This window comes from Phacochoerus africanus, chromosome 4 (genome assembly GCF_016906955.1).
Source record: "Phacochoerus africanus isolate WHEZ1 chromosome 4, ROS_Pafr_v1, whole genome shotgun sequence".
Taxonomy (NCBI): Eukaryota; Metazoa; Chordata; class Mammalia; order Artiodactyla; family Suidae; genus Phacochoerus; species Phacochoerus africanus.
Genome location: NC_062547.1, coordinates 72,126,154 through 72,140,040, shown reverse-complemented (window position 1 = coordinate 72,140,040; position 13,887 = coordinate 72,126,154). Strand labels below are relative to the sequence as shown.

The window sequence follows — 13,887 nt, the reverse complement described above, 5'->3', positions numbered from 1 at the left end:
TGTAGGTCGCAGATTTGGCTTGGATTCTTCGTTGCTGTGGCTCTGGTGTAGGCCAGCAGCTACAGCTCGGATTTGACTCCTAGCCTTGGAACCTCCATATGCCACATGTGTGGCCCTAAAAGACAAAAAAAGAAAAAAAAGAAAAAGAAAAGAAAGTCCCAGTTGACAATTTGGTCACTCTAGTGACCTAACTCTGGCTTCAAGGTATTGGCCTCTGGCCAGTTTTAGAGGAAGCAGGAGGCCAAAGTCAGTACAGGATATGGTTCTTCTTTAGCAAACTCCTATTTGCCCTCCAAAACCCAGTGCAAAAGGACCATTCCTCTACAAGGCAGGAAAAGCTGAGGGTCTGGAGCCAGACTCTAGATTCAAATCCTAGGTCAATAAAAAGATCATTATGAGGGCCATGAACTTGGTAGATGGTGCTTAATAAATACTGGTTTGTGAATGTTCCCAGCTGCTTTGGAGCCCTTAACATGCTGTATCTGTTAGCTGCCCTTGCCCTCTATTAGACCTGGAATTCCTCATCTTCCTTTCCCTGAACCACCGGAACAGATTAGGAAACAGCACACAATTAGGAAAAAAAAAAAAAAAAGATAAAATCTTGTAACATGTGCGAACCAGTTAATGCAAATCTCCATTTCAGTCTTTCCTCATCACCCTCCAGCCCTTATACCAAGCAGGGCTGTTTTTCACTTGGCTTTCCCTCCTCCAATGATTTCACAAGAGCCCACAGAGAGGCGTGCAGCGAAGTAAACAAGAGGAGCTCTGAAAACCCATTCATGGGCAGCTCCAAGGTGTCAGACAGCCTGAGAATGCAGCAAGAGTCTGTAGCCGTGGGGACAAGGAGCCTCCGTGAAGTCGAGGAGACTTGCTGACGGTCCCGCTCCTGGGCCACCAAGCCACATCTGGACCAAAGGAGCAAAAATGCACAAAGACAGTGTCGTGGCCGGAGGTCGGAGGTCTTAGGCAGTCCACAGCAAGGGGCAAAGAGGCAGAAGGACATACTTAAATAGAGCAGGGAGCTTTTTTTTTTTTAGGGCCACACCCGCGGCATATGGCAGTTCCCAGGCTAGAGGTCAAATGGACACTGCAGCTGCCAGCCTATGCCACAGCCACAGCAACGCAGGATCCGAGCCTCATCTTCAACCTATGCCACAGCACACAGCAACGCCAGATCCTTAACCTACCGAGTGAGGCTAGGGATTGAACCCGCATTCTCACGGATACAAGCCTGGTTCCTTGCCCCTGCGCCACAGCGGGAACCCTTCAGGGAGCATTTTGATGAAGCTCGTGTTCAAAAGTGGAGCTGGTCCAGGCTAACCAATTGCAGATGGGCTTCGGCACGAATAAACCAGGGCCTTTTACACAAGGGAATGGGGCCCATGTGGAAGATTCTAAACTCCATTAAATATGCAGGTTATGTTTATCTCTAAGTTGGTTGGCTGAGAAAGATGGGGTGGGGAGAGAGGGAGAAGCAGCAAGGCTTGCGGACATGAGTTGGGGTGGGGAGGACACAACTGACAGAGGAGAGAAAAGAGGACCATGGGGAGAGAGGTGATCGCCCCATCAAAGCAACACGGGAAAGGAGAACCCATCCCCAGGCGTTGCCTAAAACTCAGGGTTTTCTACGTGCCAAGCACTGTTCTGACTGTCCACCCTTTATTCCTCCCAACAACCTTAGGCACGACCGTTTTCACCCTTTTTACAGATGAGAAAAGATGCACAGAGAGGTTAAGTACTGCCCATGGTCACACAGTGAGTGAGTGGCTGAGCCACCGTCAGACACAATGTTGCCATGAACCAGTTGCCATCATAGGTGTGAAATGATTTCATTTTTTTTTTTTTTAATGTCCGTACCCGCAGCGTATAGAAGTTCCTGGGTCAGGGATTGACTCCGAGCCACAACTGCAGCAAAGCTGGATCCTTTAACCCACTGAAACCTGTGCCTCCACAGTGACCCGAGCCACTGCAGTCTGATCCTTAACCCATCTCGCCACAGCAGGAACTCTGCAAGATCATTCCTTTTTATTCTGCCCGACTGTGTTTGATGCACTCAGGGGAAGTGGCTAAAAGTTCCCTTCCCTGACTCTCCCTTCAGATCAGTGCAGGGGCGCTCAAGTTCCCAGCACCTCCCCTGAACCAAATAAACTTGACTTGCACCCTGGGCTTTTCTAGTCTACGATGTCACTGATCAGATGTTTCACGGCTGGCTTCCAAGAGGGCGGGCACCTGCTTCTTTTGCTCCCCGACACCGTGTCCTCCCTGCCCCCATGGCCTCCCTGCCACCATCACGGCACCTGGGGAATCCATACACCCACCCACACTGGACTGTAAGCACATTTCCTCAGATTCCTTGGTCCCCCATGGGTGGAGATGTGGTTTTTGTCAGCAGGCAGCACGGCCATGCCAAACCACTGATTCTACACACACGTGGCTGACAACTGGCTTCTGCTTTCCATTTTGCTGTGAAAAGGGGCAGAAAACAAGGGCAGAGTGCCCTCTCCCTCCCAGATTCCATCATTTTCATCTAATGGTCCTCGAGTAGGGGTGAGCCTGACCCCCCTTCCCCCAGGAACATTGACAACATCTGCAAGCATCTGTGGTTCACAGCTTGGGGGAGGGGCGCTCCTGGCATTGAAAGGGTGGAGATCAGAGATGTCTCTCAACACACTGACATGCACAGGACAGTCCCCACCACGGAGAATTATCCTGCCGTGAACATCCTAAGTGCCCAGGTGGAGAAATTCTGTCGGAGGGTGAGAAGATCTCTTCTCAACTGCATCAACGCCAAGAGAGCGCAACGTTTCCAACTCTGCAACAAGCTTAGGTGGAAAGTTTGTGTCTTGCAAAGGGCTGGCTGCAACGCTTAAAAAAAAAAAAAAAAGCCTGGAGGTGCCACCTTGGTGCGGTGGGTTAAGAATCCCACTGCAGGGGATCAGATTGCTGCAGAGGTGCAGATCTGATTCCCCAGCCCACAGTGGGTTAAGGATATGGCATTGCCACTCCTGAGGTGTAGGATGCAGCCAAGGCTAGGATTTAGTCCCTGACACAGGAATTTCCATGTGCTGCAGGTGCCACCATAAAAAAAAAAAAAATCCTGAAAGAAAATGTAAATCCTGGAAACCAGCCCGATTTTACCCCCACTCCAAACAGCTTTCCAAATTGCAAAAACACTGATTTAAAAAAAAAAATCTGGTGCGTAGATACAAACTATTACATTTAGGATGGATAAGCAATGAAGTCGTATTGTACAGCACAGGGAACTCTATCCAGTTCCTTGGGATAGACCATGATGGAAGATAATATAAGAAAGGGAATGTGTGAATATGTATGACTGGGTCACTTGGCTGTACTGTAGAAAGTGGCACAGCATTGTAAATCAACTATACTTCAATTTAAAAAAAATTAAAGACAAAGAATCCCTTAAGCTGACATAATGTGCCTCCCTCTTCTGCTGCTCTGAACCATCTCAGCAATTCCACTTGGGCACTGGAAATTATGCCAGAGGAAACTTATTACGCTAATTTCCTTTAGTAAATAGTTCAAATCTTACCTTGGAAACCCATGAAACAGGGAAAGCCAGCCACAGGGCCATGCAGAAGGCTTTCCTCTCCTTGCTTAAGCATTAGACCTTCTGTGACTTTTGCTCTTGAGGTGGTCAACATGGATGCTTCTAGAACGGCAAGCCTTTCCTAGCACACATATTTCTCCGTTTATTTTCAAGAGGCTTGGGTGTGAAAGATTAGAAAATGAACGCATTCACTGTTGGCTTCTACCTGGCCCCTCTGGAACAAAGTGAGCTGGGTGTTAAATGGCCACTTCATTGCTTTCCCATCTTGTGTTTTCCAAAGCACATGGAGTTTTGGAGCAATTCTAGCTGGCTCAGAACAATTCCGGACATCAGTCTCCCCTTTCACCAAGAGGGCTGCTGCTCTTGCAAGTTACACAATAGTTTCTCCATGGAGCCACACTGGGCTATGGATCAGAAAAGCAGCCCACCTCCATGATAACCACAGCAACAGCAGGACTGATTGGGGTTTTTCTTGGGGGGGGGGGTTGTTTTTGGTTTTGTTTTTTATTTTGAGGGCCACACCCTCAACATAGGGAGGTTCCCGGGCTAGGGGTCAAATCAGAGCTACAGCTGCCGGCCACAGCCAGAGCCCACAGCAATGCCAGTTCCGAGCCACGTCTGCAACCTACACCACAGTTCATGGCAATGCCCGATCCTTAACCCACTAAGCTTGGCGACAGATCGAACCCACAACCTCATGGTTCCTAGTCAGATTTGTTTCCGCTGCACCATGACGGAAACTCCCTGATTGGGTTTTGTTCCGTTTTCTTTCCTGCAAATCTACGTGTATTGCCAACTATGCTAATAGTTGCTAATAAGATCCTGAAAGGTGGTTTTCTGTTTTTTAACATACCTGGATCAAGGTAGCCCAAGACCTGGACCTTCACATAAAGATCCTATTTCAATTCCGGAATTAGAGTAGCATCACCCAGAAAAAAACGCCGGCGAATCTGGACCAGAATGACCTAAGCCTGGGGCCTCTCTCAGGGCATCGGAAATCATGGTGAAGGACCCCAAGAGGTCCCGCTGACAAAGGCAGCTTTTCCCTGGCCGCCACTGTGCAGGGCAGCTCGGAAACCCACCCAACTTTAATGAGGACACAGCGTCCCAAGAGTTCCCAGGCCTGGAGCCCACCCACTGTGGAGAGCTGCCCCAGAAGAGATGGAACCCTTTGGCAGGAGGTGACAAACCAACACTTCACTCTGCTCAGAAACTGGGGATGGGGTTTAAAGGCTATTTTCACAGCTTAACACATTCAATCTGCTGTCCTTATAAATGGACAAATGCCATTTGTATCTCTTGGATATATGAGACAGTCGAGAGTTCATTATTGCATCCCATTTACTGAGCGAGGCTAAAAACAGGTCAAGAGTCTTAACAATTATATAATTATCCTCTGCAGTAAAACAATTGCAGCATTCCATGCCATTTAGAAGCGGGCCTGGGCTGACCACATTCAAATCTGCCATTTAGCGCTGTTCCGAAAGTTCCTGCCCTAACAAGGTTAACAGCCATAACCGACATCATTATTGGCAAAGGGCAGCAAATCATCCTTTATCTGCAGGTGCTGTGGTTATAGAGTTGGAAAATTGAAGGGAACCAACTGTACGGCCTTTAGAATGAATAAGCACTTAATAAAGGTAGCAGTGAAAAGAGAAAACACATATGATGAAAAATTACCACTTTGAATGCTTTTTTCTTGAGATACGAACTGATTTTTTTAAAAGTGTACTTGATTTACAATGTTGTGTTCATTTCGGATGCACAGCAAAGTGATTCAGTTATATATATGTTCTTTTTTTTTTTTTCTTCTTTTTTAGGGCCGCCCTGCAGTTTATGGAAGTTCCCAGGCTAGAAGTCTAATCAGAGCTGCAGCTCCTGGCCTATGCCACAGCCACAGCAATGCCAGATCCAAGCAGTGTCAGTGACCTACACCACAGCTCACAGCAATGCCGGATTTTTAACTCACTGAGCAACGCCAGGGATCAAACCCACATCCTCAAGGACACTAGTCAGGTTCTCAGCGTGCTGAGCCAAGATGGGAACTCCTATACATTTATCCTTTTTCAGATTCTTTCCCATTATACGTTATTCCAAGATATTGGATATAGTTCCTTGTGCTATAATATAGTAAGACCTTGTTGTTTATCTATTTTATATCTAGTAGTGTGTATCTGTTCATCCCAAGCCTCTAATTTATCCTTCCCCCCCTTCCCCTTTGGAAACCATAAGTTTGTTTTCTATGTCTGTGAGTCTGTTTCTGTTTTATAAATAAGTTCATTTGTATCATTTTTTTTAGATTCTACATATAAGCAATATCATATGATATTTGTCTTTCTCTGTCTAACTTATTTCATTTAGTATGACAACCTCTAGGTCCATCCATGTTGCTGCAAATGGCATTATTTCATTGAAGGCTTTTTTGAAAAATATCTCTCCCACACTAAATAAATGATGGATCAATAGATGGATCGATCAATAGATAGATAGAGAAGTATGTAGATGGATGACTGAATGAAAGAATGGGTGGATAATGGGTATATGAGTAGGTGGCAGACAGATGGATGGACGGATATATAGAAAGCCAGCCAACCTACGAACAACACTCATAAAAGTAGATTCTGTCTGAAGAAAAATCACAAAACAATTTCTAAGAATAGAAAGAGCCCCTGGGAAACCGAGAGGCACAAGAAAATATGGTCAAAATGTCACTTCTACCGAATCAACTTATATACGCTTAATATCCCACAAGAAAACCCTCCAAGGGCCTCTGGGTCTGCTTTTCCCTCTTACTTTCTCTCTTTTTTCTTTCTTGGAACTTGGTTACATTCTCTACATTTGAAGAAGAATAAACCAAGGTTAGGGTGCTTTCCAAAAATGGGAAGGAAGAATTACCTGAAAGATACTTTTAGGATCATTTTTACAATCATTTTCATTGGGATATGAGGGCCAAAAAGAATGCAAAAATTGATGGTTTGGCATACATGGATCTATGCTATTTACAGTAGCCAAGACATGGAAGAAACCTAAATGTCCATCAACAGAGGAATGGATTAGGATGATGTGGTACATACCTACAATGGAATATTACTCAGCCATAAAAAAGAATGAAATAATGCCATTTGCATGAGTGGACCTAGAGATTATCATACTACGTGAAGTAAGTCAGAAAGAGAAAGACAAACACCATATGAAATCACTTTTATGTGGAATCTAAAATATGACACCAACTAACTTACCTGTGAAACAGAAACAGATTCGCAGACATAGATAACAGACTTGTGGTTGCCAAGGGGGAGGGAGGATGGAGGAGATACAGATTGAGAATCTGGGATTAGCAGATGCAAACTATTATACATAGAATGGATGAACAGCAAGGTTTTACCCTGCAGCACAGGGAACTATATTCAATATCTTGTGATAAATCACAAGGGAAAAGAATACATATGTATAACTGAACCACTTTGCTATAAGCAGAAATTAACACAACACTGTAAATCAACTATACTTCAATTAAAAAAAATTGAATAAGTGGCCCCCAAAACAGATTCCTGAATGGATGTGTGTACATGTACAACTGAATCACTGTTGTACAGCAGAAATTATCACATTTTAAATCAACTATACTTCAATAAAACATTAAGAAATAAATATTAAGTTAAATCAAATTAAATTAAAAAAACAGGTCCTCCTATGTAAGTACGCAGCACCCCCACCCCCCAAAAAAAGATAAATAGAGGAAATGTGACCTGCCTGCCCGTGAGGTGAACCATTGCTATATAAATGTATGTCACATCCTCATCTCTGAGCAAAGATACAGCAGACCCCAGATGTTTCATACACACATTACAAGAAAAAACTTTTCAGAATAGACACAATGGCAGAACCACTGCTTGGAGAGCTGGCAGGAACCCAGCTCCAAATTTAGGAGACTTAAGAAATGAGAACGTAAAGTCCAGACCTGATCACATGAACCCTCTTGAAGGTCCAACCTACTTATTTTCAGAGATGGAGCCTGTATCAGTTTGCTAAAGCTGCTGTAACAAAGTACCCTAGACAGAGTGGCTAAAACATCAGAAATGTATCATCTCCTAGTTCTGTCTCCTCTCTATCCTTCTTCATATCACCTTCCTGTATGTATTGGTCTCTGTGTCCAAATTTCCTTTTCTTATAAGGACGCCAGTCATATTCCATGGGGGCCCACCCTCATGACCTCATTTTGACCTGACTGCTTCTCTAAAACATCTACTTCCAAATAAGGTCACAGTCTGAGGTCCTGGGGATTAAGACTCCAACATGGCATTTTGGCGGGGGGGGGGGGGGTGGCACAATCTAACCTGGAACAGAGCCCTTTGGGACCATGGGGGCAGATAGGGTCCAAGGTTATAGCAGATGCCAACTCTGGACCACATCCAGCCCACCAGTGCCCCTCCCCTAACCTGAGCACACTAAATAGAACCTATGCCCTTCCCCCAACAGACCCAAATTTCTCCCTCCTTCATCCACAGAATGTCACTGCTGCTTGCCACATTACAGCCACTGCCATGAATACTATAGACATAAAAGATGGAAAGAGCAGGAGTTCTCTTGTAGCACAGCAGGTTAAGGATCTGGCGTTGCCACAGCTGTGGACCACATTGCAAGAGAGGCACAGGTTCGATCCCTGGCCTGGGAACTTTCACATGCCACAGGTGCAGCCAAAATAAATGAATAAAAAAATTTAAAAATATAAACTACATTCATGCCGGCAGTGCACAGGGTTCCAGTTTCTCCACATCCTCACCAACACTTGCTATTGTCTGTGCGTTTTAGTAGCCATCCTAATGGGTGGGGAGTGGCAGCTCATTGGCCTACAGCTTATCAATGTCATCCATCATTTCCCCGGTGGAATGTCAGCCTCATGAGAACAAGAACTCTCATCACTCCTGATCCCAGCCACAACCTCAGAGCCTAAAACAGTAACTGGCACTTAGCAGATGGATTGAAAGCCAAAGTCAATGAATGGATGGGCAGGGAAGATGGATTCAAAGGACATTTAAGGAGTTAAAGAAATGGGCTTCGGAGTTCCCGTCGTGGCGCAGTGGTTAACGAATCCGACTAGGAACCATGAGGTTGTAGGTTCGATCCCTGGCCTTGCTTAGTGGGTTAAGGATCCGGTGTTGCCATGAGCTGTGGTGTAGGCTGGTGGCTACAGCTCCAATTAGACCCCTAGCCTGGGAACCTCCATATGCCACAGGAGCAGCCCAAGAAATGGCAAAAAGACCAAAAAAAAAAAAGAAAGAAAGAAAGAAAAAGAAAAGAAATGGGCTTCAATGACTGATCAGGTAGAAGGATAAGGGAGACAAGGGTTTCCAGCTCCTGGCCCAGGTCAGGTGGGGAAGGGGCAGAACAGCAGCCCATCTCAGTAGTGGCTGGGTCTCCTTGATTTTTCTCTAAGCCTCAATTTCTTCCCCTCTAAAATGGGAGTGATGGGGGTTCCTTGGTGGCTCAGCAGGTTAAGGATCGGCGTTGTTGCTGCTGTGGCTCAGGTCGCTGCCACAGCGAGGGTTCGATCTGTAGCCCCAGAACCTCTGCGTGCTGCAGGTGCAGATAAAATAATGATGACCATGATGATAATAATTTATTATTAATAATATGGGAATGCTAATGGTGTCCAGTTCAAGGAGTCACCAAAGAGTTGGTGAGATACTTTGCACAAAGGGTCCAGGCTACAGAACAACCCACGGCCCTCCATCAATATTAGTTCACGGCCTCCCCTAAGACAGATTAAATCAGGCAATTCTTGCATGCCCAAGAACCCCAGAGGTCTGTGCAGACGAGAAACTATCTAGGGAATGTGTTTTCAACAAAGCTAATGCCAAAGGAACACGTGTCTACAGCCGGAGCTGTGGCCTTTAAAAGCCTCCAGCTTCCTCGCCTGGCTCAGGGCACTCACTGCCTTGGCTGGTCCAAGACCTTAGGCGGCCTCCAGAGCACGAGCCAGGAGCCACAAGCCACACCAGCCTGCTGAATTGCAGAAACGCAGAATTGTCCACATAATCTGCACGGCCTCTGCCGAGGAAACTGAAAAAGCTCCGTGGAACATTCTGGCTGTTTAGCAAAGGGGCGGGGGTGGGGTGGAGAATCGTTTCTGATCCTGAATTTGCTTCTGCAAGTACAGCTCTGGTCCAGGCGCTTCCTGTTGTCTTGATAAAGTTCAAAGTCACCGGGAGTCTGCGTCTATATGCCTGCCACCCAGCAATCTGCCGCACATCTTCCCCTCCCCAACACCCACCAAATTCTTGGTCCTTCAAATCCTAATGTGTTATGGCAGTGAATTCCATCAGCCACAATCTGCCAACATCCCTCAAACTTTTCCAAACTTTTCTTAGGCTGCATCTCAGGCTTGGGCATGAAAAGCCTGGTATGAGAAGTCTGAGTGACAAGGAATTCATTGGAAAGAGGGATGAGGGCACACTTGGGGTGATGGCATCTTGTTTGTGATGGTGGTAAAAATAAGTGGTGTATACACTTGCTAAAATTCACTGAACCAGGAGTTCCCGTTGTGGCTCAGCAGTTAACGAACCCGACTAGGATCCATGAGCACACAGGTTTGATTCCTGGCCTTGCTCAGTGAGTTAAGGATCCGGCATTGCCATGGGCTGAGGTGTAGGTCGCAGATGAGGCTCAGATCCTGTGATGATGTGGCTGTGGCATAAGCTGGCAGCTGCAGCTCCGATTCAACCCCTAGCTCAGGAATTTCTGTACGTCGCAGGTGTGCCCATAAAAAAAAATGGGGAGACTGAACTCTTCTCCCTCAGAGGGCTGTTCTGAGGATAAGCACCCTTATGAGCACATAGAAAGGATCAGATAAATGGCAGAGCTTTGAATCCTGTTGCTGTGGTTCTTCCTTCTAACTTCAAATGCTATACAAATTCTTCAAATCCCCAAAGCCTCACTAATCATGGGAAGAAGTCTTACAAAACAGAAGGAAGCAAAGTTAACCCCCTAAGTTACCTTGCCAGGGATCAACAAGCAGAATCAGTATCTGACCTACCTCCATCAGTGCCCTGAGTGGAAAAACACCCAGTTGCTGGTTCCTTGAAAAATTCAAGGGGTTCCCATGGAACGCCTAGCCCCAAATCAGGCTGAGGGGAGGGAGAGGCTGCAGAGGAGAATCAGCCAGCCTCCAGCTCAAACTGGCTAAAGGCGGTGGGTGACTACCGGGAATTGCTCTTGAAGATGAAACCCAGGGTGGGAATTGATGCTTAAAGCAGAAATGCTCAGGGACCGTCTAATTGGGGTATTTGGGGTTGGAATGAAGTGGGGGCTGGTGGCGCATGGAGCTTTCGGATGGTGAGATGGTTCAAGTTGGGAACTGAAGGGTTACAGACTAAATGCCAGGTACCACCTATAAGACCAGTGGAGCTTAACAGCAGGTTTATGAAGGTGTAGCGCTATCCTATTTTACAGAATGTTAGAACCAGGGGAGCATAAAGGTAATAAACTCCAGGTATTGGCTGTGTGACCCTGGGTAAGCTACTTAGTCTCTCTGTGCTCAGTTTCCCCATCTGTAGAATGGGAATAACAGCAGCACTGGCTTTGGTTCGTTGAGAAGATGAAATGCCGCAGTTCATATACAGACATAGCTCATCTTATTGTGTTTTGCTTTATCATGATTTGCTTTACTGCATATTTTTTAATGAATTAAAGATCTGCAGCAACCCTGCACCAAGCAAGTCTATTGGTACCATTTCTTTCAGACAGCATTTGCTCCCTTTGTGTCTCGGGGTCACGTTTTGGTAATTCTCACAATATTTCAAACTTTTTCATCATGATTATATTTGTTATGATTATCTGCAGTCAGTGATCTTTGATGTAACCACTAGCACTGGCTGAAAGCTCAGGTGATGGTTAGCATTCTGTAGCAATAAAGTGTTTTAAAATCATGTACATTGTTTTTTTAGACATAATGCTATTGCATGCTTAAGAGACTAGAGTCTAGCCTAAACGTCAATTTCTATGCACTGGGAAACCAAAAAATCCATGTGACTGGGTTTTTTAGGATATTGGCTTTGTTGCAGGGTCTGGAACAGAACCCACAATATTGCTGAGGTCTGCCTGTAAAGCCCTGAGAAGAGTGTTGGGCATAGAGTAAGCACCCGGGAAATGTGGACTGCCAGAATAAGGCAGGTTTTATATCCAGATCTGAGGCAAACCTGAAGAAAATGAAAGCCTCCGAAGACCTATAAGAAGGAAACAACATGATGTGCAGTGCATTGGGGAAGAGAGGTTGGAAATGTAAGAAATGCCTCAGAGGGAGATTGCAGGCCCATGTCAAGGGGCATCTGTGCCCACAGGGTGGCAGAGAAGGGGTGTCGTTCAAGACAAGCCAGGTCTTCCTGAAGTGGGGGATTGCCAAGGCCTGGGGGGGGGGGTGGGCACGAGAGAACTGTCAGTGGTGAGGGAAGAATCTCTATCTTGATCAGGATGGAAGTTCCACGGGCACATACTTTCCTCAAAACTCTTTGAACCATATTCTTCAAAGGTGTGCATTTTATTGTTTGTGAATTACATCTCAATGAAGCTAGGAAAAAATAGAAGTCAGAAACAATCAGAAAAGTCAACAAAAATAAATACATAAACTGTTGTCACAGCATTCTTCCACGGCAATGACAAACTGGAAACAACCTCAAAAAGCCCACCAACACAGGAATTAAAGGTGTGACATATCAGAATGGCCATCATTTTAAAAAATCTACAAATAACAAATGCTGGAGAGGGTGTGAAAAAGGAAGCCCTCCTACACTGTTGTTGGGACTGTAAATTGGTACAACCACCATGGAAAACAGTAGGAGGTCCCTCAAAAAACTAGAAATAGAACTACCATATGATCCAGCAATCCCACTCCTGGGCATCTATCTAGACAAAACTATAATTCAAAAAGATACAAGCACGCCTATGTTCATGGCAGCATATTCACAATAGCCAAGACAGGGAAACAATCTAAATGTCCATCAACAGACGAATGGATTAAGCAGATGTGGTACATACACACAATGGAATACCACACATCCATAAAAAAGAATGAACTAGTGCCATTTGTAGCAACTAGAGATTCTCATATTAAGTGAAGGAAGTCCGAAAGACAAGGATAATTACCATATGATAGCACTTATACGTGGAATCTAAAATATGGCACACATAAATCTATCTATAGAACAGAAACAGACTTACAGACATGGACAGACCTGTGGTTGCCAAGGGGGAGAAGGAAGAAGTGGAATGGACTGGGAGTTTGTGGTTAATAGATGCAAACTTTTACATTTAAAATGGACAAGCAATGAGGTCCTGCCGCATAGCACAGGGAACTATATCCAGTCCCCTGGGATAGACCATGATGGAAAATAATATTTTTAAAAAATAATGTATACATATATGCATATGGATGACTGAGGCACTTTGCTGTACAAGAGAAATTGGCACAACACTGCAAATCAACTATCTTGTTGTGGGTTTTTTCGTCTTTTTGTCTTTTTTTTTTTCCCAGGGCAGCACCCAAGGCATATGGAGGTTCCCAGGCTAGGGGTCTAATCGGAGCTATAGCCGCCAGCCTAGGCCACAGCCACAGCAGTGCCCGATCTGAGCCGCATCTGCGACCTACACCACAGCTCATGGCAACGCTGGATCCTTAACTCACTGAGTGAGGCCAGGGATTGAACCTGCAACCTCATGGTTCTTAGTGGGATTTGTTAACAACTGAGCCATGACAGGAACTCCTCAACTATGCTTTAATTTTAAAAAATAAAGTTTAAAAAAGGTGATGTATGGAAGGAGTTTTAATAGATCTAAGAGGCCACATTGGTATCGCATGGCATCATACCATCTCATCTTCTTTCATGCATAGCAGGATCCCAAATGACACATATATGTTTGCAGAGACAGTTACGGAAGATTGTGCATCAAAATTAAGTCATAGGGGAGTTCCCACTGTGGTGCAATGGGTTAAGAATCCAACAGCTATGGTTGCTGTGGAGGTGTGGGTTCAATCCCCAGCCTGGTGCAGTGAGTGAAGGGATCTGGCATTGCCGCAGGTGCAGCATAGGTCCCAGCTGTGGCTTGGATTCAATCCCTGGTCTGGGAGCTTCCGTATGTCATGGGTATACCATTAAAAAAAAGAATTAAGGAGTTCCTGTCGTAGTGCAGTGGTTAACGAATCTGACTAGGAACCATGAGGTTGCGGGTTCGATCCCTGCGCTTGCTCAGTGGGTTAACGATCCGGCGTTGCCGTGAGCTGTGGTGTAGGTTGCAGACGCGGCTCGGATCCTGCGTTGCTG

General features: G+C 45.5%; 1 protein-coding gene across 4 annotated transcripts in view; it reads right to left on the bottom strand.

Annotated features, from left to right (window-relative positions):
- Positions 1-13,887, bottom strand: part of INSR (insulin receptor) — a 137,587-nt gene that overhangs the window by 85,052 nt on the left and 38,648 nt on the right. The gene's annotated exons all lie outside the window — the stretch shown is intronic.